The sequence below is a fragment of the Gallus gallus genome, chromosome 5, assembly GCF_016699485.2.
Source record: "Gallus gallus isolate bGalGal1 chromosome 5, bGalGal1.mat.broiler.GRCg7b, whole genome shotgun sequence".
NCBI classification, from domain to species: domain Eukaryota; kingdom Metazoa; phylum Chordata; class Aves; order Galliformes; family Phasianidae; genus Gallus; species Gallus gallus.
The window spans coordinates 10,551,464-10,579,004 of record NC_052536.1 but is presented as its reverse complement, the minus strand read 5'-3'; the positions used below and the strand labels follow the sequence as shown (position 1 = coordinate 10,579,004).

Below are 27,541 nucleotides of genomic sequence, written 5' to 3'. Positions count from 1 at the left end.
AAAAGTAATGCTTCCTATTTATTTCCATAGAAACTGCAAGTAATACAAAGAACACAATATTTGATAGAGCAAATTTTCAGCTACAAAACACTGTCTTTCAACACAGTCATCAACATTACACATTTTTGCTAGTGATGAACAAGAGTCTGCAAGCCATGCTTGTAAATATCTGCATGGCCGTCCAGAATACAGCTTGTTGTTCCCATTGCTCTTGTTACTGCTGAAATACATCACCCACTGCCTCACTGCGTTCACATCTACTGTTTGGTCTCTATTAATGTTCAACAATCATAGATGAACATCAACGGGAGAGTTTTTTTTTTTTTTCATGTGGAGTAATTCAATTCCATGCCTTTGTTTCACCTGTACTTCCATGTCAGACACAACTTTGAGCCCCTCTGCTGCCATCCATCACACTGCAGCACAATCACATCCATCACAATGCAACACCACAGCATAGCGGCAGGATGTTCACCAACATCCACCTCTGACATTGTGGGTCAGCATAATAAAATAGGAGACACTACTTTCAGAGCAGCTCTTGTATTTCTTATCTAAGGCAGCAGATTCGTTTTGTCTAAGTTGAAAAAAATCAACACACTAAAAACAGATATGTCAAACTTAAAAGTCGCAGCTGAGGGCAGACATATCAAAGGAGAAATAAAAAGAAAGGGTGCACTCCATAGAACTACTTGCAGGAGATAGTATGTTGTGATGTATTCTGGGTGATTTATTACCTATGTAAAAAGACCTATTTGTTAAAAATGAACATTAGGTCTTATGAGAGACCAAAAAAACTGAAAGCTCTTATCTTTCAAAAGATTCTGACTAAGAAAAGGACAAAGAAAGATATTTTGATGGAAGTGGCCTAACTCTTAAATGCCTTAATTAAAATAATATGAAAATTTTAAAAGATTTTGTACCTAAAAATATAATTGATTATTTTACCTGTTGTCCTAAACAGCATCTCTGTAATTATACATTAGGGCTTTTAGCGGGAAAACAAAGACTATGCATTTTGTTTTATCTGTGTACTTGATAGCTGTTTGGTTTAAATTTGTTTCACTAGATCTCTGTGTAGCACAGTACAAGAGTGCATTCTATTTCTCATCTCTTGGTAAAGCCTACAGACAGCAATGAGGACACTATTTTTTTAAAAAAAGAAAAATTATCATAAATCAACAAAAGGTGGCACACAGATTAAAATGCAGAGAGAACACCTCAAGTTCTTTTAATGAAGTCAACAATACACTTCTCATGCTACGGTAAACTTCAGCTGAGATAATGAAAGTTTTTTGAAATTTTTTGCTTCCAGACAGCGTATAAGAAAAATACAGATTAGACTGCTGAAGCAGTGTCCAGAAGCATTTTGTTACCCTTGACCTTGTCTGAATGCTTATTTTCCAGCAACCCCTTGCCTTCTGAGAACTTCCTAGAGAAATACATTAACAATGAGTTCTGGACTGTATCATTCTGCAATATCACTCTCATCTTGAATGGAAATCAAAACAAAACCGCTTACTTGCATAATCCACAATGCCATTTTCTTTTTATTCCCATGGTCTTTAGTCTTGGTTAATATGCTCATCCAAAGAATGCTGGAATGTCAACAGCTTAGCCTGAAATAAGTAATAAAGCCTCCTAAAAGAAAATAAAAGGCTGTCCAGTTCTCCCTTGGTTTAACTAGCTAATGGATTTGTATTTGTTTTAATAAATTAATCAGTTAAAATTGTAACTGAGAAATTAACAGTGCAGGGGGTAGAAAAAAGGAGAAGGTTCTTCACAGTTGTTCGTTACAGATAATTCTGACCCTCCAATTATCTTCTTACAATATTTGCTAGAATATATTCCAAATAAAAGCCCTCTACACCTGTAGCAATCAATGTCAACAGTTTCTGCTGGAAAGTTTCCACTAACCCAAGAGTCTAATCTAGAGCCTACAAATTCACATCAATTTGGAGGCCCTAAAACAACAAGTCTGCTTATCGCTGTCTGCCCTCTCTTCAGCCACAGATTCTAGTATTCTTTTACAGGTAAGGAAAAAGTAGAGGTGACAAGTTAATACAACTAGGACACTATCATCTCTTTTGTCTGAAGGTACTTTCATCTTGTATCCCCTTTCTGACTCCACCTACTCCAACTGTAATCATCCAAAGGTATTACACGTTTTGGATACTCATCTTTAAAAACACATACTATTCAATAAAGAACAAAAAGTTCTCATAGGGAATGACACAACACCTTGATTAAATGCATCTTTGTTTCCAAAACAAAAATAACAAGACCAAGACATTCCAGGGGATATACTCAAATAATGAACTGTTGCAGCAGCCTGTCCTGAACATGCTTTCTTGGAGCACGTGCTTTGCTCCTACATCAGCCTGTCCCAAAGGTTAATATTGATTGTGTAATATGATCAACGTTAGCAAAGATAGACCATTCCTGTTCTGCACCCATATTTTCTGAACTCTAATTGGAGCAATTCTTGATTCTGTTGGTATGAAAGTTGAGGATACAGTTAGACCTTCCTTCATGTTCAGAGTTCATTCCTGTGTAGCACTTATATCATCCTGTCCAGGAAGGCAGAATTTTCTGGCCTATACTTAAGCAATGAGAGCTGACAGTCAGCATTTTTTTTGAAGTGCATTTTCAAAAGATTATTATATATCTCAGGTGGCGTTATAAGGCTAGAAGCTGAAGACTTCCCTGCAAATGTGTTTTTGCCATTATAAAGTAGAATTTATAAACAAAAAAAATATATGAAGGAGTCAGACTCCTGCACTTAAAGGACATTACTGACATGGCTCTGACATCATTGACAGTCAGTCAGTCATGAAGCTTTGTGTTCAGACTTTTAAACCAATTCCATAATTCAAAATAAGAGTTTTGCCTTCAAACCTTGTATCATTGTTGTAGTGATTATCTGTAAAGGACTCTCTACCTAATTAATTTTCAAGTCTTTTAAATGAATCTGAATATAACCAAAGTAAGGCTTTGATTATATTTGCTTTAACAGTGTGGAGCAATCAGAACTTCAATATGATTAAGTAAGAGCCATCCCTGCACTCAGCATTTGATCTCAAATCAACAAGTCAACTACTACTATAGATGATAACAGAATGAAGCATTTAGTTGAGCTTTCTTTGAGATTATTCTCACGACCTTTGCTCACTTTTTGATGTTCTCTACCTTTACTGCTAAATAAAGCGATAAAGCGTATCAAGCAGATTGTTAGACTGATGAATCAGTTGATATAAATCTGAGCAGCAAAATAAAAAGGAAATTATTTAGCCAATATTTTCTTCATCAAGAAATTTCAATTGAGTTTCCTTTTGTTTATCTGCTTAGCTATACATGCTGCTGATCAGTGTTGTGTTCTTCAGATGTTGCTTATTTTAAAAGTTCCAACAACGTATCAAAATTCAGAGATTCTGAATATATCAAGTTCATTAATTAAGATTATTTGGCTGACAAATTAGAATCTGGACTACAAAAATACTATCTACATACAGTGATCTGTACTCAGATGTCCTTCTAGCCTAAATTTATCTCAAAAGATTTTTTTTTTTTTACTTGAACTGTGGAATACACAAAGAATACAAAATTGCTTCCAATCATATATTCAGTTAATACATAATTCTGTGCACTTCTCTCATGCCTCAGTCCTTTGCTATGAAAGGTTGCTCTGAAAGTAATACCTCTTATTATTTCCATGGAAACTACAACAGACACAAAGAGCTACAACACTGTTTGGTAGAGCAAGTTCTCAGCTACACAATACTGTTCTTCAACAAAGTCACTACTATTAGGCTATGCATTTTTCCAGTGATGAACAAGAGCCTGTGTGCCACACTAGTACGTGACCTGTTTCACAATTGCTATGATGGTGCTGTTGCTAGGAAAATGTTGCCCATGCAACACTTCATCATCTTTCATCAGCCTGAACAGACAGAAATGAGAAAGTGCCAAATCAAAATAGCATGTGTAGTAGAATCATAGAATCATTTGAAGTGGAAGGGACCCTTAAAGGCCATCTAGTCCAACTCCCTTCAATAAACAGGGACATCTACAACTAGATCAGATTGCTCGATATCTGGTCCAGCCTGACCTTGAATGCCTCCAGGGATAGGGTAATCAGAAGCACAGATATAGGTTAGGCAGAGAATAGCTTGAAAGCAGCTCTAAGAAGTATCTGAGGCATCAGTTGATGAAAGATTCAATATGAGCCAGCAATATGTGCTTGCAGCCCAGAAGGCCAACTGTGTCCACAGTCACACCAAGAGAAACATGACCAGCAGGTCGGGAGAGCAGATTCTGCCCCTATTCTGCTCTCATGAAACTCCCCTCCTCCCCCTGGAATACTGTGTCCAGTTTTGGGTTCCTCCGAACAAGGACATTGAGCCTTTGGAGCAGGTTCAGGGGAGGGCCACAATGATGATCAGAGGGCTGGAGCACCTCCCCTACAAAGACAGGCTAAGAGAGCTGGGGCTCTTTAGGCTAGAAAAGGCTCCAGAGGGACCTCACAGTGGCCTCCGGGTGGGGGGCGGGGCTAGAGGAGAGTTTGGAAGGAACTTTACATAAAGGAACGTAGCAACAGGACAAAGTGAAATAGCTTTAAACTAGAAGATGGTAGATTTAGACTAGGAATTAGGAAGAAAATCTTTACTGTGGGGGTGCTGAGACACTGGAACAGGTTGCTCAGAGAGGCTGTGGATGCCCTCTCCCTGGAAGCATTCAACACCAAGTTGGATAGGACTTTGAACAACCTGGTCTATTGGGAAGTGTCCCTGCCTATAGCAGGGGGACTGGAATTAGATTATCTTAATGGTCCCTTTTAATCCAAACCATTCTAAGATTCTACGATCCACCACCTCTCTGGGCAACTAGATCGCTACCTTTATTATATACCCTAAAAAACTATTTTTTTTCCTCCCTATATCCATTCTAAGTCTCCTATCTTTTCCTTCGAACCCATTTTATCTTGTTTTATCACTACAGGCCCTGCTAAAGAGTCTGCCTCCTTCCCTCTTATGGACCTCCTTTAGATACTGAAAGGCTGCTATCAGGTCTCCCTGGAGCCTTCTCTTCTGCAGGCTGAACAGCCCCAGCTCTTTCAGCCCGTCCCTGTAGGGGAGGCATTCTATCCCTTGGATCATTTTTGTGGCCCCCCTCCCGATGAACTCCAGCAGGCCCATATTTCTCCTGTACCGAGTACTCCACATGGTGGAACAGACCAATTGAGATCATCAGTATGCTCTACAGTCTTCAAACTGGTATGGGGCCTGACATTATCACGTAGCAAGTGAAAGGTTGTGTTCTTCTCTGGCCTAACTCTGGAAGTTCAATCCTTCAGGTGAGTCAGAATTGCAGTATAGCAGCCAGAGTTGAAAGTTTATCCAGGTTTATGGAAATCCAGAAGGATCACACATTTCCTATCCCAAAATACAATGTATATCACTTTAACCACTGAGGGCCTCATCTTGAACTTGTTCTCCAGTGGGGAATTCACATGTCACTACTCCATGGACTGCCATTTTAACTACAGCTTGTAGCAGTGGTATCACTGATGGGAATGTTCAGCATCTACTGTCGTACCACCAACATCCACCTCTGATATTACAGGCCAACATCATAAAACTGGAAGCATTACTTCTGAAGCAGCTCATGTGAAACTACTTCATTTTGTGATAGTAATTTTTCCACTGGTATAGCCTAAAATTAGGCTTGTAGTCTGCAACTTCATTTAACCAAAACAAATGATAATACAAGCCAGCATTACAAGCAGATCTCTAGAATCACTACAAAGAAGTCAGCCCACTACAGTATTATGTCACAGTGAATGATGACCACAAACACTCTAGGAGTTCAACATCCACAAAACCCAGCATCACTGTGAGAGTAAAGCATGTTTCTATGGTTAGTAACACTGGCTCTCACCCTGACGCTTTCTGAAACCTACCTACATTTGATATCCTGTCACAAAATGTATTTGGTACAAATTTATAAAAGGATCGTAGAATCACCAAGGTTGGAAAAGAGCTCCAAGATCATCCAGTCCAACCATTCGCCTATCACCAATGTTTACCACTAAACTGTCCCTCAGGAAGAGCATTTAAACATTTCTTGAACACCTCCAGGGACAGTGACACAACAACCTCCCCGGGCAGCCTATTCCAGCACCTGACCACTCACTTGGAGAAGTATTCCCTAATGTCCCCTGGTGCAGTTTGAGGCCATTCCATCTTATCCTATTCTTAGTTACGTGGGAGAAGATGCCAATCCCCTCCCCACCACAACTTCCCTTCAGGTAGTTGTTCAGAACAGTAAGGCCACCTCTGAGTCTCATCTCCTCCAAAGTGAACAATCCCAGCTCCCTCAGCCACTCCTCACAAGATCTGTGCTCCAGACCCCTCACAGCTTCATTACCCTTCTCTGAACATGCTCCAGGGCCACAATGTCTTGTAGAGAAGGGCCCAAAATGGAACACAGTACTCAAGTTGCAGCCTCACCAGAGTGAGGCTGAATACAGAGGAATGATCACTTCCCCACTCCTGCTGACAATACTATTTCTGATACAAGCCAGGATGCCCTTGGCCTCTCAGATACCTGGGCGCACTGCCTGCTCACGTTCATCCAAGTGTCAACCAACACCCCCAGGTCCCTTTCCTCAACACAGTCTTCCAGCCACTTTGCCCCAAGCCGGTAGCATTTCCTGGGGCCAAAGTGTAGGACCCACACTTGTTCTTGTTGAACTGCAACCCACTGGCCTCAGCCCAGCAATCAAGTCTGTCCAGATTCCTCTTTAAGGCCTTCCTATTCCCAGGCAGATCGCAATACTTCCTCCCAACTTGTCATCTGCAATATTATGTCACTCTGTAGGAGTAACATAATTTCTTATTTTGTGTGATTAAGGAATGCTCTTCTAAACACAGTAGCATTACAGAACAGTATGTGACTTTTTGAATTATACACATACCTTTCTTGATCAATATTGCATTACAAAGAAATTCAGTTTGTACTGTGCATCCTGTAAAGTATTAGTTGAAAAGGGGGCTATAATTCTGTATTTAAAAATGCAACATCTGATCTATCTGCAGTAAGGCAAGGTTAGAGCCCTTGCTAATTTTCAGCTGCTCGAGTATTGAAAGGAATGGTTTGTTCAACCCTCATAAGTGAGTTCCCAAAATTATTTAAGTGTTTTTATCTTGCTTTAAAGATGGAAACTCAAATCTAGAACAACCTCTGAATTTCTAAAATGCTCTAAAAACACTTCCATCATTGAAGTCTGTAAGTCAACAAATGAAAATCAAACAAAAATCTAAGCAAGTTGAACCTAAAAAAATGTTTAAACTTCTGAAATGCTCAAAATAAAAAAACTATTATACTGCTGCACCTTAAGTATTGTCTTCTACAGAACTTCCAAACTGAAGACTTCTTAAAACAAACAAACACTAGGAGTTATTTCTTTTTCTTTCTATAACTAAATCTCCTAAGATCTTCCTGCAATAACTGTCTCACTGAACTCAAACTTACACTAGATGATAAAACTGAGATTATTTGCCTTAAAAAAAAGATATGAAACAATAACTAGCCTACAGATATTCTGAGTTTCTTAGGCTTTCTACTTCAAAACAACTACTTTGGATGTCTCACAACTACGTATCCTAAATAAGATGAATCTACATGTTTATTTTCTTAAGGAGATTTATTGCAATCCAGTAGAGCTGATCCTGTGCCACAGAAAGTTCCCTAGTGTCCAGAAGTATCACATTCATAACATTCTTCTTTCCAAGCATCTAGGATCAGATGCTCCACAACTTGCAAAAACAAGGAGAACAATCAGCATGACTTCGTAAAACATTCTCATTACCTCATCATTTTACACAGGATAGTGCATTTCACATTCAGTCTGAACTAAGGAAGATCTAACTCCAGACCTTGACATTTTCAGCCCTGACTATAATATACATTTTGCACAATATTGAGCATCTATTCACATGAGACTACATACATCAGTTACCACTCAGGTATGAAAAATGTGGATGGCTCAGAGCCTGCCTGGCTCTTAGTTACTTAGTTCAGACATGAATTTAATACATTTTCAAAACAAATTTTCATCTGCATGACTAGTGATGTAAAGACATCACTGTAATACACATTATGAATGCAAAATAAGAGTCTTGATAGTTTACTGTACAACACCCTACTTCAGAATTCTGCAATAAATGCATTTTAATCTTATTTTTAATGTTTCATTAACATCTGTGGTATGTCTAAGCTGAATTGTATTTTTGAACAGAATACATCATCTTTACATTGGACGATGTGATGAATTTATTTTTCTGGATTTTTTACTCAGATAGGAACCAGTGCTCCTATATGAGCACAGTGAGTAATCATGTGCAAAACAGGACCACCCAACATCTGTCTACATTTACTTGGAAGAGTTTTATACTCCTCTGCTATAGGATTTGTAGGAAATTTATGCCGAATACATGGGTGGGGTGGGATAGAATCCTTCCTCTTTGCTTAATCACATTCAGGGCTGAGCGATGATCCATTTTGTCTGGTTCTCTCCATTACTCTTTCTAAAATTAACTCACATCTGACATTATAGCATATGTTAAATATTATGTAAGCGGTCTGTTCTATATTTGGTTTATTTAGTCATAAATCCTGGCATGCACACTAAAAAAAAAAATAAAAGTAGTGCTGGTAGGAAAAAAAGCAACTGTTGCAAACAAAATCAAGTTGGTAAAAACTGGATACCAGAAGTACATAGAGGAGCTGAGCTAATCCACTATAGTGAAGCTCATAATATATTATTTGCTAGTGAAAATATTCTGCAGGCTAATATGTTCATTTACTTTGTAACAATGGAATTTTCATTATCTGGCAAGTGTGAAAGTGACACATAATGGATACAAGAAAGATCTGGGTGCCTTTCTTAATAGTCTTCATTTTTTACTGGGGATTTCAGGACTTCTCTGTAGAAGCAGCTTTGGCCAGTACTGAATTTTGACTGGTTTTTCAAACTGGTCTTCCAGCTTTCCCAGCATATTTGTCACAACATATTTTTCTCAACTGTATTTTCATGTAAGCCTTTCACTATTTCATACAAAATTCCCAGTGCTGACTTGCACAGAATTGCTTAGGTTGGAGCAGTCTTTAAAGATCATCTAGTTCCACCCCCCTGCCATGGACAAGTGGGGAGGGGGGGTGGGGTCGGGCAAGGTTGTCAACCACCAGTTCAGGCTGCCCACAACCACATCCAACCTGGCCTTAAATGCCAGGGATGGGGCAATGGGGCACCCACAGCTTCTCTAGGCAACCTGTTCCAGTGTGTCACCACCCTCTGAGGATTTCTTCCTAACATCTTACCTAAATCTCCAGTTTTATAATTTAATGCCATTTTCCCTTGTGCTGTCACTACCCAACCACGCAAGAAATCAGTCCCTCTCCTGTTCTAAGCTCTCTGCAAGGTCAATGTCCCTTCTACGTTAACTGGCTCATTCAATCAGATTTTGCCTGAAATAAAATACAGAGGAACTAAATTATATACAGCACACCATTTTAAGGCCATGAACCTTTCATTACATCCATTGTTTTGAACTATTAAAGAGTTGAAGGTTTTCATATCACAACTGACTGCATTGTTGTAATGAATTTAGCCTCCAAGATGCTTTGGGGGTAAGAGATAGTATCTCTTTTCCTATCTGTGCCTTAAATCCCATTTTCTGAAATGAGCTTAACAGCATTGGACACAGTAGTTCAGAAAGGAATTTCTTATCAAAGTGGCCCTGAAAGGGCAGACAGACTGCTAAGGGCAGACAGGCAGGAGAGTCTAACAACACAAATATTATGACTTTCAAGGAAACAAAAATCAGCTAACACTGAGGTGAATAAATATGTTCAGGGGAATTAGATCCACAGATTCACCAGCCCTTTTACTACAGCAGTTTTCAGGGACAAGAACAGCTCGGAAAGTAGGGTATTGTCTAAAAAGAGGGGTTTGTTCATGCAGCTCAGAACCAAATTACAGAAATACCAGCTACCCAGCTCTAGAAATAATTCCTTCCAGCAGCTGAAAAGGCCTTGTTTCACAAGGATGTCAAACTTACACTTCCTTGTACCAGCTCCAGAAAACAGCATATAATTTTCCTCTAGTATTAATGTCAAAACCAAGGTGTTTTCTGACGGTGTGGGAGACTGATTGAATTGGTCCTGTTTCAGGACCACGGAGCAGCAATATAGTTGCAACAAGGGCAAAACTAAGATCAATCACTGAAACATAAGCACCTTATTAACAAGCTGTAAAGCATGAGGAAGAATAGCTCTGTAACAGTTAATTCCTCCTAATAAAAGTCCTAAGCCAGAAAGAGCTGTCTTTAAAAGCTAAACAAAACCACAGGTAAATAAGACTTATAATGTAGTGACAGTTATCCAAAATCTACATTTGTATTTCCTTTATATCAAATTATTTCACAGTCATAATTATCTCGTAATTATATGTTTATTTCTGAATAGAACCAAGTCCAAGTTACATATAAGTCACTGGTGCTTAAGAAAGTAACTTTATGGCATTTAAAGCCATAATGAAATTCTTGATTTTCATATGCCAATATATTCACACCGAGATATGCCAAAACAGCCACAGAAGAGCACTACAAGACTTGGTCTGACATAATAAAGCAGCATACTGTGAATGTGTAACTACTGTATACAGCTGCAGCTGAGTGGCTTGAAGGATGGTTTATATTTTAAACTGATTCTACAAGTTCGAACTACTGTAAAATATATAAAATTACAAATGCTGCCATTGTTATTTAGAATGAGAAATATTTTGCATTCCTGTAACGATTATATGACATACAATGATCTAACCTGATGGCTCAGAGCAGTGGAGATCAGATTTTAGTCAGCACAGACTGTAGGAGTGAGAGTTAAACATGAAATGTCCTGCTTTATTTCTCTTGACAGGAAGCTGGGTCTTCTATGATTGTTATTTTCCTACTACCATATGAGACACTTCAAATATGGCATATATACAGATTTCCCATATTGGTGCAGCGGGATTTTATAAACTGACATTCCTTGGGCTAGTTCACAAGAACAGAATCTACTCTATACTGCTGCTGAAGCTAGCTTTCCATTCCCCGGTTACCAATCAGCCAGAGGCACCGGAACAGGCCTGTCTTTTTGAGCACGTAGAACATTCACAGTATTATACTGACCTAACACTGATTTAGGCTGTACTGCTGTCTAGTTGGCTGAGTCAGAGGAAAAGGAGCTAATTACCACAGGAGGAAGAACAGACATTGAAGAAAGAACCTTAGAAAAATAACGTTGAAGAACAAGTCTGGAAGAACAATAGAGTTAAGTATCAGGAGAGAGGAAAAGGGAAGTGTTCTACTTTGAAACAATCCTGCCTCCATCAAAAGATCTGCAACATCAACACATTTCATCTTATCAGAAAGACTAGGCATTCTGGTCTTCTTCTGGTTCAACAACATAGCACATGGTGGGGGAAAAAAAAACAACAACCAAACAAAGCCACACTAAAGCTCTCAATCTTATAACCTACAATACCACAGAAAAAAGATATTTCTTTTAAAGCTCTTACATGTGCGCTGAACACATTATACATAAAATCATAGGAGGTATCCAGAGTATTTTCATGACAGAACAAATGAAAAGAACCAAATTAAGACTGTGTGGGTAGTGTAAGTAGGGTGGAGTGATAATGATGAAAGATTAGGCATGGCAAAAAGGAGCTGACCACATTCTTAAAATAGTTCACATCCAGATGCCTTAATATCTATACTTTTTTTCTAGTGGTGTTGTATGCTTTTAGATAAAGCATAGTTTTTATTGAAGGAGATGAATATATTAGAAAGCAGGAGAAGGAGCAGAAGAAAGCTCTTGTGTGTCTGTGACCTGAAACACATTTGTAGCCTTTATTTTTTCATTAAAATTGCTCTTCTGACACAGCATGCAATTAAGAAACATATATGAACACATAGTCAACATTATAAGCACACACAAGAGACTCTGTAGTCACAGTTATTCCAAAACATCAGAAAGTAAGAGCTTTGAGGAGCGAAATCACAATTCATTTGCTAGTTATTAAATTCAAAACAACAACGCTCTTTAATCTCAACAACATGATTATGAAAAAAAGTACACTCTCAATAACAAAAAGGCACTACTGTTTAATTTACTACAGGGCTTTAGCTAAAATTTCTTTTGACTGATTTCAGTTACAAGTCTCATTGAGCAGTTACTTTTTGCAAAGCACGCACAGGATACCTTGAATCTGTTTATCATAGGCTTCCTTTACACACAAAAATTATCATGTCCAACCATTCACATGAAATAAAATAACATATACCATTCCTCCTTCACATACACAGATACTTGTGCACATATGTACAAATATCTAATATGTACAATCAGTCTAAATTTCTAGGAAAACTTTTCCATCTGTGGCATTCCTATATTCACAGGTATGAATTGCTGCAGCTGTTGCTACTAAAAAAACAAACAATCCTGCTGCAGCATTAATGAGCTACATCAGAACACAGTTTGAATAGACTGCCTTAGTCCACGTGAGAATACATACAGGCTATAACTTAAGTCACCAAAATTTCATTTTCCAACAAAAACCTAGTTAAATAAGGAAATTACTGGGGAAAAAAAAAAAAAAGAACAGGAAAAAAAATGCCCATTGTAACTGATTTGTTTAGGGAAGTCTCTCCAACAGGATTAAGTCAGAATAGAAATAAAAACACAGCTTTAGGGAGACCAAAAATGACAATGGTTATAAAACACTCAGGAAACAGTAAATTTCAGAAACGTATACCCAGAAAAAAGATAATATTATTCAGTGTTAGCAATGTTCTACTTGGATATCACGTGCCTCAAAAGCCTAAGATGCTAAATAGGTAGAATTCTGACTAACAAAACTCAATACAGCCTTCAGCTGAAGTTCATCAGTTCAGGAAAATAGGCAAACCACAATTCAGCATTTCTCAGTTACAATTTCTATCTAATTATGATCATCCTCACAGATTTCCTATTTTCACTTGTACATGATACTTGGAGTATTGGATTCCTATAGCACAGTACAGTGGAAATCTTTTCATGTTTGATCTCCCATTCACTTGTACAGGAGAGACTGGCTGAATAACAGGATCAAAGATCTCTCAACTTCTCCTTTTCTATTTTCCCGGATGACAATCCCACACTAGTGATTTTCTTTCGTTGGCCAACAAATTAATTCATGCTAGTCAATACCTGATCTGAATTTGTGAGGCTAGTTTGCAGAATGTCTACAGGTGTAGAACAAGCAAGACAACACATTTTCATTTTCCAAGAACATTAAAATTCCATTAAGGTCAGGATAAACCACATTCTCAAAGGCAACTGATATTGCAAATACAGTCTTCTTTTTAATCTCATTGGCATTATTAAAAAGGCTTCAAATTACACAGAATCATAAAATCTCCCAAGTTGGGAAGGAACCACAGGGATCAGGGAGTCCAGCTCCTAACTCAACACAGAACCACATAAAACTGAAACCCTACATCTGAGGATGTTGTCTGAATTCTTCCTAAACTCCAGCAGCTTGGTACTGTGACCACTGCCCTCAGTAGCCCGTTCCAGGGCCCTACCACTCTCTTACTAAAGTATATTTTCCTAATACACAGCCTGACTCTCCCTTGACACAGCTCCAATGCTGTTCCCTCAGGCCCTGTCACTATCACCAGAGAGAAGAGATCAGTGCTGTTCCTCCACTCCCATCGTGAGGAAACTGTAAAAGCCATCATGAAACCTTCCCTTGGTCTTCTCTTTAGGCTGAGCAAATCAAGTGACCTCAGCCACTTCCCATACCTCTTGCTCAGCAGATTCTTCACCATCTCTCTACTTTGAATGCTTTCTAATAGTTTTATGACTTTCTTATATTATGGAGCCCCAAACTGTACACAGTATTTGGGGCAAGGTCACATTAGAGCAGCAGAGAGGAACAATCTCTTTCCTCACCCAGGGTACTGCTGGCCCTTCAGGCTACCAGAGTAGATTGTTGACTCATTATTCAACTTGATGTCAAACTAGAACTCCCAGACCTATTTTCATGAGATTGCTCTACATCCCCTTGCCCCCCAATCTGTATATATTACAATCAGGATTACCCCATCCTAAGTATAAAATCCAGCACTTGCTCTTGTTAAACTTCATGCAGTTGGTGATTACCCAGCCCTTCAATTTGTAAAGATCTCTCTGCAAGGTCTCTCTATCCTTGAAGGAATCAGCAGCTTAATATCATCTGCAGGCTTACTCATTGTGCATTCAATTCCCTCATCCAGATCATTTATAAAACCTTTAAAGAGAACAGAACCTAAAGTTGAGTCCTGGAGATATCCCCCTAGTGACTGGCCACTACCCTGATATAACTCCATTTAATATAACCCCTTGAGACCGACCCATCACACAATCATTCTCCCATCATATTATGTACCTGTCTAGCTGTATGCTGGACACTTTGTCCAGCAGAATACTCTGGGAGACCTCATCATGAGCTTTGCTAAAAATCAATAAAACCCTCAAATCCTCTGACTTTGTTTGTCAACTAGATCAGTAAGTTTGTTATAAATGAAATTAAGTGACATGATGGTTAGTTTGCACTGATTCTAGACTTTTTTCCTCTACTCAGAATGCAGAAAAAAATTAAGTGAAAGTCTGTTTACTTCTACACACTTGTGCACATGTAATTAAACAGCAGAAAAACTGTTGATTTACAGTTACAGTAAGCCAGAACATTCAAGACTAATTGGGTTCTGGTCACCTTGCAATAAAATGAGGTAGTTCTGAATGACTCCTAGAATGAGAGATGACCTTTTACAGATATTATGCAAATATCAATAAGCCCTGTAAACAATCTCAGATTTAGAATAAGAATCAGGAGAGCTATATCATTGTTGAGCCTGCTAATACATTTTTAAAAGAGATCATTAGAAAAGCTGAATAGGCTTCATGGTCCTTTTCAACTGCAAAACTCAAATCCCAAGTAAGCTGTTAAGAACATGACCATTCGTACCCTTCTTTCAGTGTTTCTTGTAAGGTTCAATGACTAGCATAGTCCTGTAACTGCTATCTACCTTGTTCATAACCATACTATTGCTACAAATAGTGAAACATTTAAAAGGAAAAGGGGAGGAAAAAAAGAAATGTGAATAAAATTTAAATTACACGAAATGATAAATCAAAGACCTAAGCTCTGACATTTTGATTTCTGGTGGTCCATATGTTTTACATATTACAAAACCATCATCATAAACAATTCTTGCTAAAGAATACAATTCACATTCTTCCTAAACCATCCTATCTCATTTGTTTACAGTTTCCTTCTCAAAAGCTTCATTAAATTGAAGACAGCGTGAGCAAGTTGAAACAATTCATAAAGAAAAAAAGATCTCTATTAAATAATGTCAACATCAAAGGCAACAATAAGTAATCTTCTGCAAAGGGAAGGCTGTGAAAGCATCTTTTGAGCTGGTTAAAAACTGGCAATTATCAATTTCATTTTGACATGAATGAAAGGGAGGAATGTTCTGTACATGCTTTAATCTTCTAACATTTTATAATAGAAAAAAATCAAACCACCTTAAGATATTTTGAGTGAATATTTAAATAAGTCTGTACAAGCACAAGCAAGTTCATGTAACTGAGAAGAATTTTACCTAATGTGTTTGACTTGTCCTTTAGTATTTATAATCCTACAGTTTTTTGTTAGTAGGCAATGATCTTGTATTCGCCCAAACTGAAGACATCAGTTGGGCAGAGGTAACTAGTGCAAGAAAATAATATGCCATGTAACCCTGGTCCAGGGCTTGGTATGAGGTGCTGTTGCAAAAAATGTCAGAGAAGAGAAACATCAACACTTGATCAAAGGCAGACTCTTTCCAGAGATCTCCAGTAATCAAGGAAGATGAAGATAAAGAAGGCATGAAGTCTTCATGGAAAATTAAGAGGACAGCACTCAGCTGTAGGTTTATCAGCATCTGTGGGCAATTTTTTGTTCAGGTCACAAAGAGGAAATTCTAGTTTATTGCTGTCCTTTGACACTGAAGCCCACTCATCTCTCCCCTCTACCCCCCGCTAAGCTTTAATAATGCACTCATGAGATATCAGCTGTAATATTTTATATTTCACTATTCACAAGACACTATTGTAATAAGTCTGTCTAACAAATGTCTTTCTGAAAAGCTGATGAGATTGCTTCAGAAATACAGAAAATACAGACATATTTAGTCAATTGGAAACCTCGAGATGGGCCTTGGAAAATTTGGAAATTTAGAAAAAAATTGGTATTCAGCTCACAGATCTGGAATGATTCATTTAAAGCAATCGTTTTTGAAGAGCTTATGCATCTCAAAGCTTCTTATTTTTCAAGCTTTATCAGATGGTTTAATAAAAATAGTATACTATCCTAGAAGCCTTACTAAGCACAGGATATTCAAACAAACATTGCATACCACTCATTGCATAAATAAAAATATCCAAATATCCCAAATTTCACTATACTTTTCATTAGACATTCAAAATGAATGGGATTACTTCAGTAGAAGAACAGAATTAACATAGCAGAACTCCTTGCAGAGAATACCCCATTTTTAATCAGTTAACATCAGTGCTTCCAAAATTTCTGAACGTTGAGTTTATGCTACATTTACATAGGAGTAGAATTATTCCAGGACAGTCTTTGCTTAGTATGGCAAAGTTTGGAAGGACAGACAGCATTCTTATAATAATTCTTATGAGACCCCACCTGGGAGTACCACATTCTTGTGTTATGGTCCCAAGTTGAAAGATATGAATCTATTAAAGCAAGTCCAGAAAAGAGCCAAAAAGACAATCAGAAGTTTGAAACACCTCTCCTGTGAAGACAGGCTGTTGAGTCTACAGAAGAGAAGGCTCCAGGAAGACCTTACAGCAGTGTTCTCGTACCAAAACAGGGCCTACATGAAAGGAAGGGAGAGACTCTAACAGAGAATAGGACAAGATGGAATAAGAGGTAAGGGATTTAAGCTAGAAGAGGGTAGGTTGAGATTACACATTAGGAACGTATTTATTTTTCACTATGAGGGCAGTGAGGCACTGGAACAGGTTGCACAGAGAAGCCACAGATGTCTCATGCCTGGAGCCATTTAAGGCCAGGTTAAATAGGACTTTGGGCAACCAGTGGGAGGTATCCCTGCAGGGTACTCAGAACTGAATGATCTTTAAGGTCCCTTGCAACCCAGATCACCAAATCACTCTGATTCTATAACAGTCTTCCCCCCCCGCATTTGGGAAACCACTCTTGCAGAAGAAAAAGCAAAACCACTTTGCCAACTTATGGTCTAAAACATACCTTATTTTCTAGTAAGTCTGTGCACGTGCATTCAAAACATTGCATTGGGAGGATAGTCTGAGAAGTTTATGTAAGCTATTCTTAATTCAAAAGTTTCACCATTTTACAAGCTATAGTTAATATACTTTGAAAACTTGTTTTTATTCAAATCTGTGACCATTGTATGATCTAGGTCAAGAATTAGCAGTCACTCAATGTTGTCACATAAATATATTCAGTTTTCAACTGTTTTTTCTTTAACACCCTCTATATAATTACCTCCTCCTTATTTCTATGCACACTAATTGATTCTCTAAGGATCTACACTCTCATTTTATTTTTTATCACATATGCCAGATAAAATGAAAAAATACAACAAATTCTTATTTCCCTAAATCATTTTACTCCATACAGCATTCAGTGCTACAGTACTCACATCTCCAATTATCATTTATAGATATTACTACTACTATTGCCATTCACAGGTATTAATCTTCCAAAGGTTACTCCAAACAGCCTTTCTATTCTCCAAATTAGCCACTTGAGGATCAGGACAGTACTGTTTTAATTGTTTCCTTAGCACTAAAAACAGCAAAAAGGTACTGTAGAAGTCACAACATATGGATGAAACATCAAATGTTGGCAGGCATAGAGTACATAATGATTTTTCATTTATCTCTATAGCAGTAACTGCCAGATTAAGAGAAGTAGTATCTTTGTAAATTTCCCATTAAGACAGACTGTTTAAATAACTGGATCCTATACGTAAAAAAAAATAAAAAAAAATTCATCACTGCTTCCACTTGTTACCAAGTCTAATGCTATATCTAGACCAAAGACTGGGTCTCACTTTCTTCTGTGCAGTTATTTATAGCAGTGTAGAGTGTTGAACCCTTTTTACATAGACATAGAGGTATGGGCTAGGTGGAATACTGTGGAAAATATTTTAGTCACTAAATAATCTGGTCTATTCCAGAATACAAATGAAAAAGAAGTTGAAGAAATACATAGATGCACAGTATGTTGCTCCACATACCCAGTTTGAATAAAGATTATTCAAAAAAGGAGGAAAACATCTTACAGTATTTCTCTGTAGTACTCCATCGTACAGCAGGAGCACTTCAAACTCTTCTATGCTGCCTGGCCAACATACCTCTTTCTCACTTCAGAGACTAGGAAAGTTTTATCTCTTGGGCTAGTTAATCCTCAGCTTCTTTGCCAAGATCACCAGCAAAGCTATCAATTATCACATCACAAAAAGAGCAAAGAACCACACTGTAGGAGCTGGCATAAAACCATCAGCTCCTTCCGCATACCTCTTCATGGCTATCAGATGGAAGTACTTTTGGGTTCCTACTGATTATTCCAATTTTTGGGGTGGAAGGGAGAAATTAGCCAAAATGATGTCACAAGGTCTTACTAAAGCTTATCTCATGTCATTATCCAAAGATCTGACAGTTCCATATTTAGATATATCAGATTCTCTTGTTACTGCAGTATCTCAATCCTTCACATTCATTTTTAGGTGGGAGTCCAATGCGTCAATGCCAGCAAGCATGCTAACGCTTGTTCACCGGAATCCATAGTGCTGGCAAACATTTCACTGCAACTCTACTTAAGGTTCTCAAGTGTATTTCAGCACACTCAGGGTATTAGAGCTTTATATCATTTGAAAGAATCCTTTATTTTTAGTGCTAAATCAACAAAGCTGTTAGTGTCATTTTCAGTCAGACTGTCATCTACTGGGAATTCAAAATTACACTCAGCTGCAAACTATTGACACTCCTCTTAACAAAAAAATGTTTTTAATAAATCTTTACATTAGCCTATGAGATAAAAAAATCTTTACTATGAAATATACAAGTGTATAAGTGTTTTATGAAAGTTTTATTAACTTTACAAAAGAAGAATTGGCAGTGAACCATGAACATCCTGTACTCCTAACACGTGGTTATAAATTACATGTTCTTTCCAATAACATCTGAAAAAGAGACTGTAATTTAAATTTCAAAACCACTTGGCATACCTACTATATAGTGCTGACATGAAGTAAAGGGAGGATCTGGAGAGACTCAAACAAAGAGTGAAAATATAAAGACATCCTTAGCTAAAAAGCTGCTGATGAATACAATTCCTTTCCAGCTGGACAGGGATCAAGTACTTGCTTGTCATATCATTCAATGCACTGTTCAATCAGGGATTCTTCCTTTCAACAAAAAGAAAACTTAAGTGCTGCTAATCATCCCTTGTAGAACTTTATCTTGCAGATACCTTCTTTATGTCAGGATTTCTCAATGACCATTGCCAACAGTAGAAGGATCAAAGTTGTTATTAAACAAAAACGCAAACATGCCTTCACTGATGGGGAAAAGCAGTTATCTCCTGTTCTTGCATAGAAGATTTGCAGCCACTAGCAGCTTAATTATATTTAGTGTGAAGTCAAAAAAAATCCAAATGAAGACTCTGAAGAATATCAATAGAAAACACTTTCCATTTCTATGTGAATGACTGCTCAATTTAAGACAACTTATTTCTTCTAATTTCTAGTAGTAACATATATGCCACTTCATCCATTTTAAGTATGTACTTTAAAATCATAAAATATTCAAAAATTATATTTTTGAATGGACCAACAGTTTTTCATTGCACAAACTATTTTCTGAGATGGTATAGTATTTTTACATCCTAGAAATGCCTTTAATAGACAGTGGCATATGTTTAGAAGAAATCTAATTTTTTTTTTTTTCCAAGCAGATTGGGAAAGTAATTTCATGCAACTCATCCTCACAGTGCTGTCTGGATAAAACTGGTTTTCCTGCCTTCCAGCAGTATGTAAAAACCCAGAGAGAAGCTAGCTGCCAGTGGCTTGAACAGAATGCAAGCCTATAGAGGGAAAGCCAAGATGCAAATAATCACGTGACATCAAGATTCCTTAAAGACCAGTCCTTGGTGCAAAGAAAACACAAGAGTACTCTGAGAAGAGTGAGTGAGAAACAAAGAAAGATGACATTCACACACACAGAGCTAACCCCAGAGCAAAACAGAAAACAGCACATCATAGTTCATGATTAAAAAAAAGATCAACAATATTTTATAACAGCACAATTACAAAATCTAAATAAATTTAGATAATAATTAATCACAGGTCTGCTTTCGCAAAAGTTAAAAAAATCAGAATGGTGACTAAAAAGAACTTTCAGAAAGCTTACAAATTTGACAGGCAAATTTATGTCTGAATAGGACACATCTACACTTGCTGCAGCCCCTTATGCTCTTAGAACTGTGATAAGTCATCTGGCACTAAACAAAGTATTCAGAAACAGGACTAGTTCACTGGACAGTTTGGATCAGGTAGAAAACCAAATGATAGAAAGCACGAATAATAGCCCAGAGAAATCTGCTGGGAAAAGTGCTCAGTGTGTACTAACACTAGTCTAGAGGAATTAATTCTTGCTATGGTGGATTGCAAACTGTGAAAAACAAAATTCTAATTCATAGCATGGATTTGCAATCATCTGAAGTGAAACTACTGAAAAAAAACCTGGACAGCCATTGAAAATATTTCAATTTTTTTTTTTTCTAAGCCTCTTAATATGGTAGACTTGCAAGCCACAGAAAAACTGGAAACATTATTCCTAGCTAACTAGATTCTAACGCAATAGAAAACTGAAGTGTAATCAGCAAAACGTCTTAATGTTTGTAGGTCCAGCAAATAACCAATGGTTACATGCATTACTTAATTTGAAGACAGAAAAAAATTAGTTTAATTTCAAATCAGTTTTAAAAATTCATGTCAAAGCTGAATAAGGTGGTGTTTTGGTCTGAAATAATTGTTTTATTCAATTCCAGAGTAAGTAATTTTGTTCAGATTTAAAATACTTTATTGTCCTAAAGTACTCTAAAACTGAAGGTGTTCCTCTTCAAATGCTACATTAGATCCATATGTTTTAAACAGAACAACAAAATGTTATGAAAATATATTTTAGTTTAGTTTTTCCTAAATTTTCTAAAATTGTCACAATGACAAATTCTCATCACTCATGTAAAAGTCTTTAGTGAAGAGTGATCTCTGTCAAATCATTCATATTAAGGTAGGACTTACAGGCTGAATATTTAGAAAATGTGATTCACAGACGTTGATCTACTACTAGAAATACAATTTTATTGTTAAGCCAAGTTACAGCTTCAATAGAAATAAAACTGGATGTTAATTCTGTTTTGATATAGTACTGAATAGCTTTGTAATACAAAGACCTTTTTTCTTGTATTTTTATTCAAAAACGTAACTAAAATAGAGAAAAAAATTGAATTTTCCTAGAGCAAAATTCCTATATCTTGCTAGGTTGCAATGGTACTGCATTGTACACAAGAATACCTGCTCATTTTGCTTAATAAGAATTATTCCTTTCAAGATCACAATATTCAAGATCAAGGTTTCTACACTGAGCATTAGGTGTGAGATTAATTGTGAATTTTTGTTTGAATAATGTATGTTGTTAATGTTAGAGGGTCCATTTATCAAATGGCACTGAAACAGTCACATCAGATTTATGTATAAGTAATGTAATCCCTAATATAACCTACTTTATAATGGCACTCAGTCTGTATACAAAGGCATTTTTTCTATTATTTTCTGAATTATCAGTACTACATTTCTCTCAGTTTCAATTAATTCATGTCATTTATGCTCATGTAATCTTCACAACTGATGACATGGTTTGACAATGCAAATCTGATACTAGCAAAAACAACTGAAATGTTTCTTATATACATCAGTTTTTATGCAACTGTTTCACTTCTGAGTTGTGGTGCAAAATTTCTATTTGGGACTAGTTTGAGGTGAATCAGAATTGAACAGAAAACAAGTAGGAATTGATAGGGCTAAACAATTATACCATGGCTTAAGTCTTGCTGTCATTGGAGCTTCCTCTTTTTAAATTTGTCAAGCACAACACTGAAACAATCAACACAGTTCTCACTGTCATGAGAGCTTTCATTAGAGAGCAATGACATTTAGACTCCACTAAACCTCAAGACAACAATTTGCAGCTGCCTAAGGATGACACAATATGTCAATTTCAATCTTTATTATTACAGTATTTACCATTTTATTTACTCTTCAGTCTTTTTTTTTTTTAAGAAAATCAGATTAAAATAAGTACAAAAGAATAAAGAAAGCATAACAGCAATCCAAGACCTGAGACCTTTGCAGTAGAAAAGGAATTTCATTCTTAAGATGTTAGAAAAAAACCACAACAATCTACCCTTGACTGAAGACCTGGAAACCTTTGACCAAATAAATTAATTTCCTCAGTTCTGAATAAGTGACACTCTCTACAAAGTAGAACTTGCCCTTCTATGAAATGTGTTAAAGGCAAATGTCATCTATATAGTGAGAATGTTGGATTACAAGGGCATGATGTTAATCACAGATCACAGCGCTACAGTACAGGAGGAAAAAATAAAAAGCAAAGACAAGGAGAAACATGTACCACAGTTTAAAAATAGAACTCCTTTGCTTACAGCAGGATGATACCAAAGTATTAGATACAAAGAACTTCTGGTAAGTGAACTATAACGGTTATATAATACATGATATAGAGTGCTACAAAACTAAGTTGCTTAATACAAGAACTAAACCATTTTTAGAAATCTACAACAGAACAGACACCTTTAATAGAGGCCAGAAAGAACACCCCTAGCTTGAACGATTTGCCTAATCCCACTATATTCAATTATGTGTCCCATAGGTGAATGATTATCATCACAGTAATGGAACTATGTGTTGTCTAACCGTCTTTTGACACTGGCATATAACACAGAACACATCTCTGATCTGAGCCCTGATGTTTGCAGGGCTCAGATCGACAGAACTGGGGAGGAAGAAAATGAAATAAACTATGCTGCTGATGTTGTAAGCAAGATGCAAATAGAATTTAAATAATAAAAAAAAAGGAAATATTCATGGTTTGGTGGCCCAGCTAATAGATCCATATCTGGAAAACTAAAAAAAAAAAAAAATACACTACACTAGTACTCTTATTCAAAATTCAGGATAATCTACCTCTTTCTAAAGTAAAGCCTATCAGCAACTACAAATTCTGTCCTTATTCACATGAAACTGGTGTTATTTTATGTAATACAAATCTTGGCCTCACATAGACAAAGAGGTAAGGGAGATACAAAATAAGTATAAGATATTATCACAAAGAACCTTAGAAAAGTGAAGGCATGAAGGGGCAGAACATACAAGCACTAGAAGGTGCATGTGACATTTGGTTTTAAAAATACTGTCTCAGAGGAAATAATAGGACCATGGTGTGCCAGTATTAAAAAAACATGGGGTTATTACAAAGATTTGAACTCGGATGAGCAAAAAAACAACCAAAGATAGATGCTTGATTTGGTTCTATCACTGCATCTTATATTTACGACTCCTGCACAAAAGCACAAGCAAATATTCTGGAGATTTAGATCATTCTGCAAGGCAGTTACATGATAGCTTCTTGGAGGAAAAAGTTCAGCACATTGTATCAAAGAAAACTTTTAGCATCTCTTAAGCATTTGTAATAGGCAGCAGACCGCGCAAAGGTTTCCAAAGGGAAAAGAACTCTACTTACACAAAACAAAGTGATAAGAAGACAGACCTATCAGGAACATTTGGTGAGGTAGCCTTCCACCTCACCGTTATCTTCTTTTTATTCAAATCTGCCCATCTATTCTTTCAGTGGTAACTCTTGAGCACTCTTGCATATCTGACAGAACTGGACACTAATTACAGAGTTTTATCAGTATGTTTCATCTTAGAGCTCAGCAGTACACAGGTCCTAAATAGCTGTCATATTAGAAGAACAAAATTTTTCAGACATAAAGGAAAACTTTCACACAATTTCAGTCTTTTCCTCGCAAGAACTCCTCATAGGAAAGAGAGGTGAAAAAACCTCTTAAGAAAAAGACAAGAGTGACTAACATAGTTACTTCAAAAATATAGTGAAAAACCTTTAAAGAAAAACAAAAATATTCTGATGTACAGGTACTTCAGAACTTTAGTGAAAACACTAATCTTGGAATACAAGTTCTGCTCTTCGCATTCATTCTAACTGGAGTAATTTTATCTGAGACTTGCTTGTACATACTCATCTGCTCAGACATGGAGTAGGCTTAAATTTACAGAATATACTGTCTTCTTGAATGTCACTTAAAACTAAAATACAGAAATCTCAGTTCCATTGCAGTAAAAGTGATTAATAATGTGATAGCGACTAATGCTATCAGCTCCTCTTCTCCCTAATTTTAAAAAGTTAATACACTTTAACCAATCACGTTAATGGAGTTGATTCTATCTTATAAACATAAGAGTAAATTTAACCACATTAGAAAACTCTAATGAATCACAGTTCTCTTCCTTCCTACATTCTGGATCCAGAAAGCTTGGCATACAAAACCAGTACAAAAGTAGCTACCAGCTTTAATATGAATTACTTACTAGAAGAGTAGGATTCTGCTTTTTGGATGGAAACTTCCAGTAAGTTAGAGGGCGGGGGGAGAATAAACATAAAGCAAACAAACAACAACAAAAAAACCAGCCTTGACCACATTTCTTCAGTGGAGAAATATTTGCTACTAAGAGGCCTGGAATGGAATCAAAAATGTTTCATTTTGCCTCCCATTATTATTTGGATACAAACTAAGTTCAGATCCTAGATAACGCTGCCTATGATTTAAGTCAAAGAAAATAAATGTGTTTTATCTTGTTTATGTCTCATGATACAACAAGGATCTTCTGTTCTTGACAGTGTCAGAAAAGGCAAATGCACAAGGCAAGATGTGTCTAAAGTTTAGCTATTACTACTGGAAGAATAAGACTGAGAGTAAGGAAGTCAGAAAATGAACAGTGAGAGCACTAAAACGAAACTAAAGAGATTTTAGCAAAACACAATCAACAGTTACTATTTACAAGTGTATAAATAGTTGGGTACAAGCAGACTAGTGAAACACTGACTTTGTATCATTTTTTTCCTTGCAAATCTCTGTTCTTTTTGCATAATTTGAAACTATTTTAGAAAGTTTTGATTACACCTATTTCAATGCATTATCTCTATATATGATCCCACAAACAATAGTTTTAAATTTGCAACATATTTCAATATGGTTAAATTTTAAAGATATTTCATTGTGTTCCACAAAACAGTGAGTTTGAACAAGTAGACTGGACACAGGTATTTACTGAAGATAAAGAACTTCAACAATAATAATAATTCAGGAACTCAAAATTGAAAAAGTATATCTGTAGCTTTTTCCTTGCAAGCAAAAAATTCTAAATTGGGAACTGCTAGGAACTGTTGCTGTGGTAGCTCTACCCTTGAAAATACAAGAGACATTTTAAAAGGAATATACAACAGCTAAGTTTAGACACTCAAACATACCTGTAGGAAAAATGGTTTATATATATATATATTCAGTAGTGTTTATATATATATTCTGTAGCGTAATTCCTATCGATAGTATTCCCAGCGCCTGCTGGTCAGAGCAATCGACATATGCAGTGTTCTGCAGATGCAGCTGCAGTAACACAGCTGGACACAATGTTACATGCATCTGGTGCACAGATGTTTGATTGTGTCCTTGGTAGCCAGCCAGATTTTAAGGAACTGTTAGTTCTTGGAGTGAAATTGAAAGAACAAGAGAATTGTGCACTGGTTGTAATAATCCAATTTTTCTAGCTACCTTAACCACTTTCCCTACAGGGCTGATCCACAGCAATTTTCTCTTACCTTCTCAGAATTCAGGATCCAGAAGAGACAAATGAGTTAGAATTAAGCAGGCAAAAATAAAAAAAAAATAAAAAAAAAAAATCAAAGGTCCGTTCTTTGCTCTCCCAGCAGTCTTGTTTTCAGCCCCTTTTCAGTAAGAGCTTAATCCAAAACACCTAGAAGACAATGGAAAAAAAATATTAATGAGCTTTGGAATCTACCTTGAAGAACGTCTGACATGATTACTTGGCAATCTTAGTACTGCTACAAATGCTAAATTCTGTCAGAAACAATTTAACTTCCTTTAAAACATATTATCATCCCACCATTCGCAAATTACCAATAGTTTACCAGCATCCTCTACAAAGGGGTTAAAGTTTTAATGTCATGTTATTTTTATCTGTAAGTCACCGTTGGATTTTGTAGTGATCCATATGCAGCACTCCAGGAGTGCATAACCACATTACAACAGAGTACACGTGTACTCCTGATAAAAAAAAATTATTTTCAATCTCTCAACAAAATTCAAAATCAAGTAAAAAAAATTAAGTAAGGAGTAAACACAACCATTAAAAAGACACTTGATTTTCTGGGAATATTTTCTGTGTCTCAAAACACCTTGCAAGGCACATTATCCATGTAACAATATTGCTGTTCCAGTTGCAACTACAGTTCAATTATTAAATAAGTACATTGTAATGAATATAATAGTATAATTTTTAAGACAATTTTTAAACTAAACACACAGTTTGAAGAAACACAAAGCATACAATTAAAAGGATGCATTTCCCTCAGGAAAAGTTACTGTTACACCATCATCAAAAACACTAAGACTAAAAAAAAAGATAATTTTTAACTGTTTTGTCAATATCTGTAGCATGAGAGATACATCCATATAACATTTTGATTTCAATGAAAATATAGTTTTCAATGGAAAAGTATCACATTAAATATTTTAAACTAGCTTTTACCAATACTGTTGGCCATTCTAACCTCATAAGCAGCACTAGGATCATTAACAATACAATTACTCAGCTGTTACCAAAATTTTTCAGGCTTTTGTTTTCACTTTAACACCACATTTCATTGTGAACAAGACAGGAAAACAAACAATGTTTGTTTTCAGCAAAAAAACACACCAAAAAGCCCTACAGATTAACTGAAACTTAAATGTGAGTTCCATTCACTCATTGCTCACCTTGAAAACTGCTTTGGTTCCAGACTATTCAGTTAAACTGGCAAAAAAAAAAAGTTTCTACCTGAAGTGATACAGTTCACATATCTGATCTTTTACTACTTCCTGATCTGTATGTTGAGATAGAAACCATATTGTTGACAGCTACGTGGTTAAAGATTTGCTGAGAAATTTCAATTAAAAATTGAGACTCGGCACTTC

General features: G+C 36.5%; 1 long non-coding RNA gene across 9 annotated transcripts in view; it reads right to left on the bottom strand.

The window, feature by feature from the left end:
* The window catches only part of LOC107053383, a 322,875-nt gene that overhangs the window by 153,195 nt on the left and 142,139 nt on the right, over nt 1–27,541 (bottom strand). For all 9 annotated transcript variants that reach the window (XR_005860129.1, XR_005860128.1, XR_005860130.1 and 6 more), the window contains exon 2: nt 26,167–26,321. This is a non-coding gene — a long non-coding RNA (uncharacterized LOC107053383). The remainder of the gene's footprint in view (nt 1–26,166; nt 26,322–27,541) is intronic.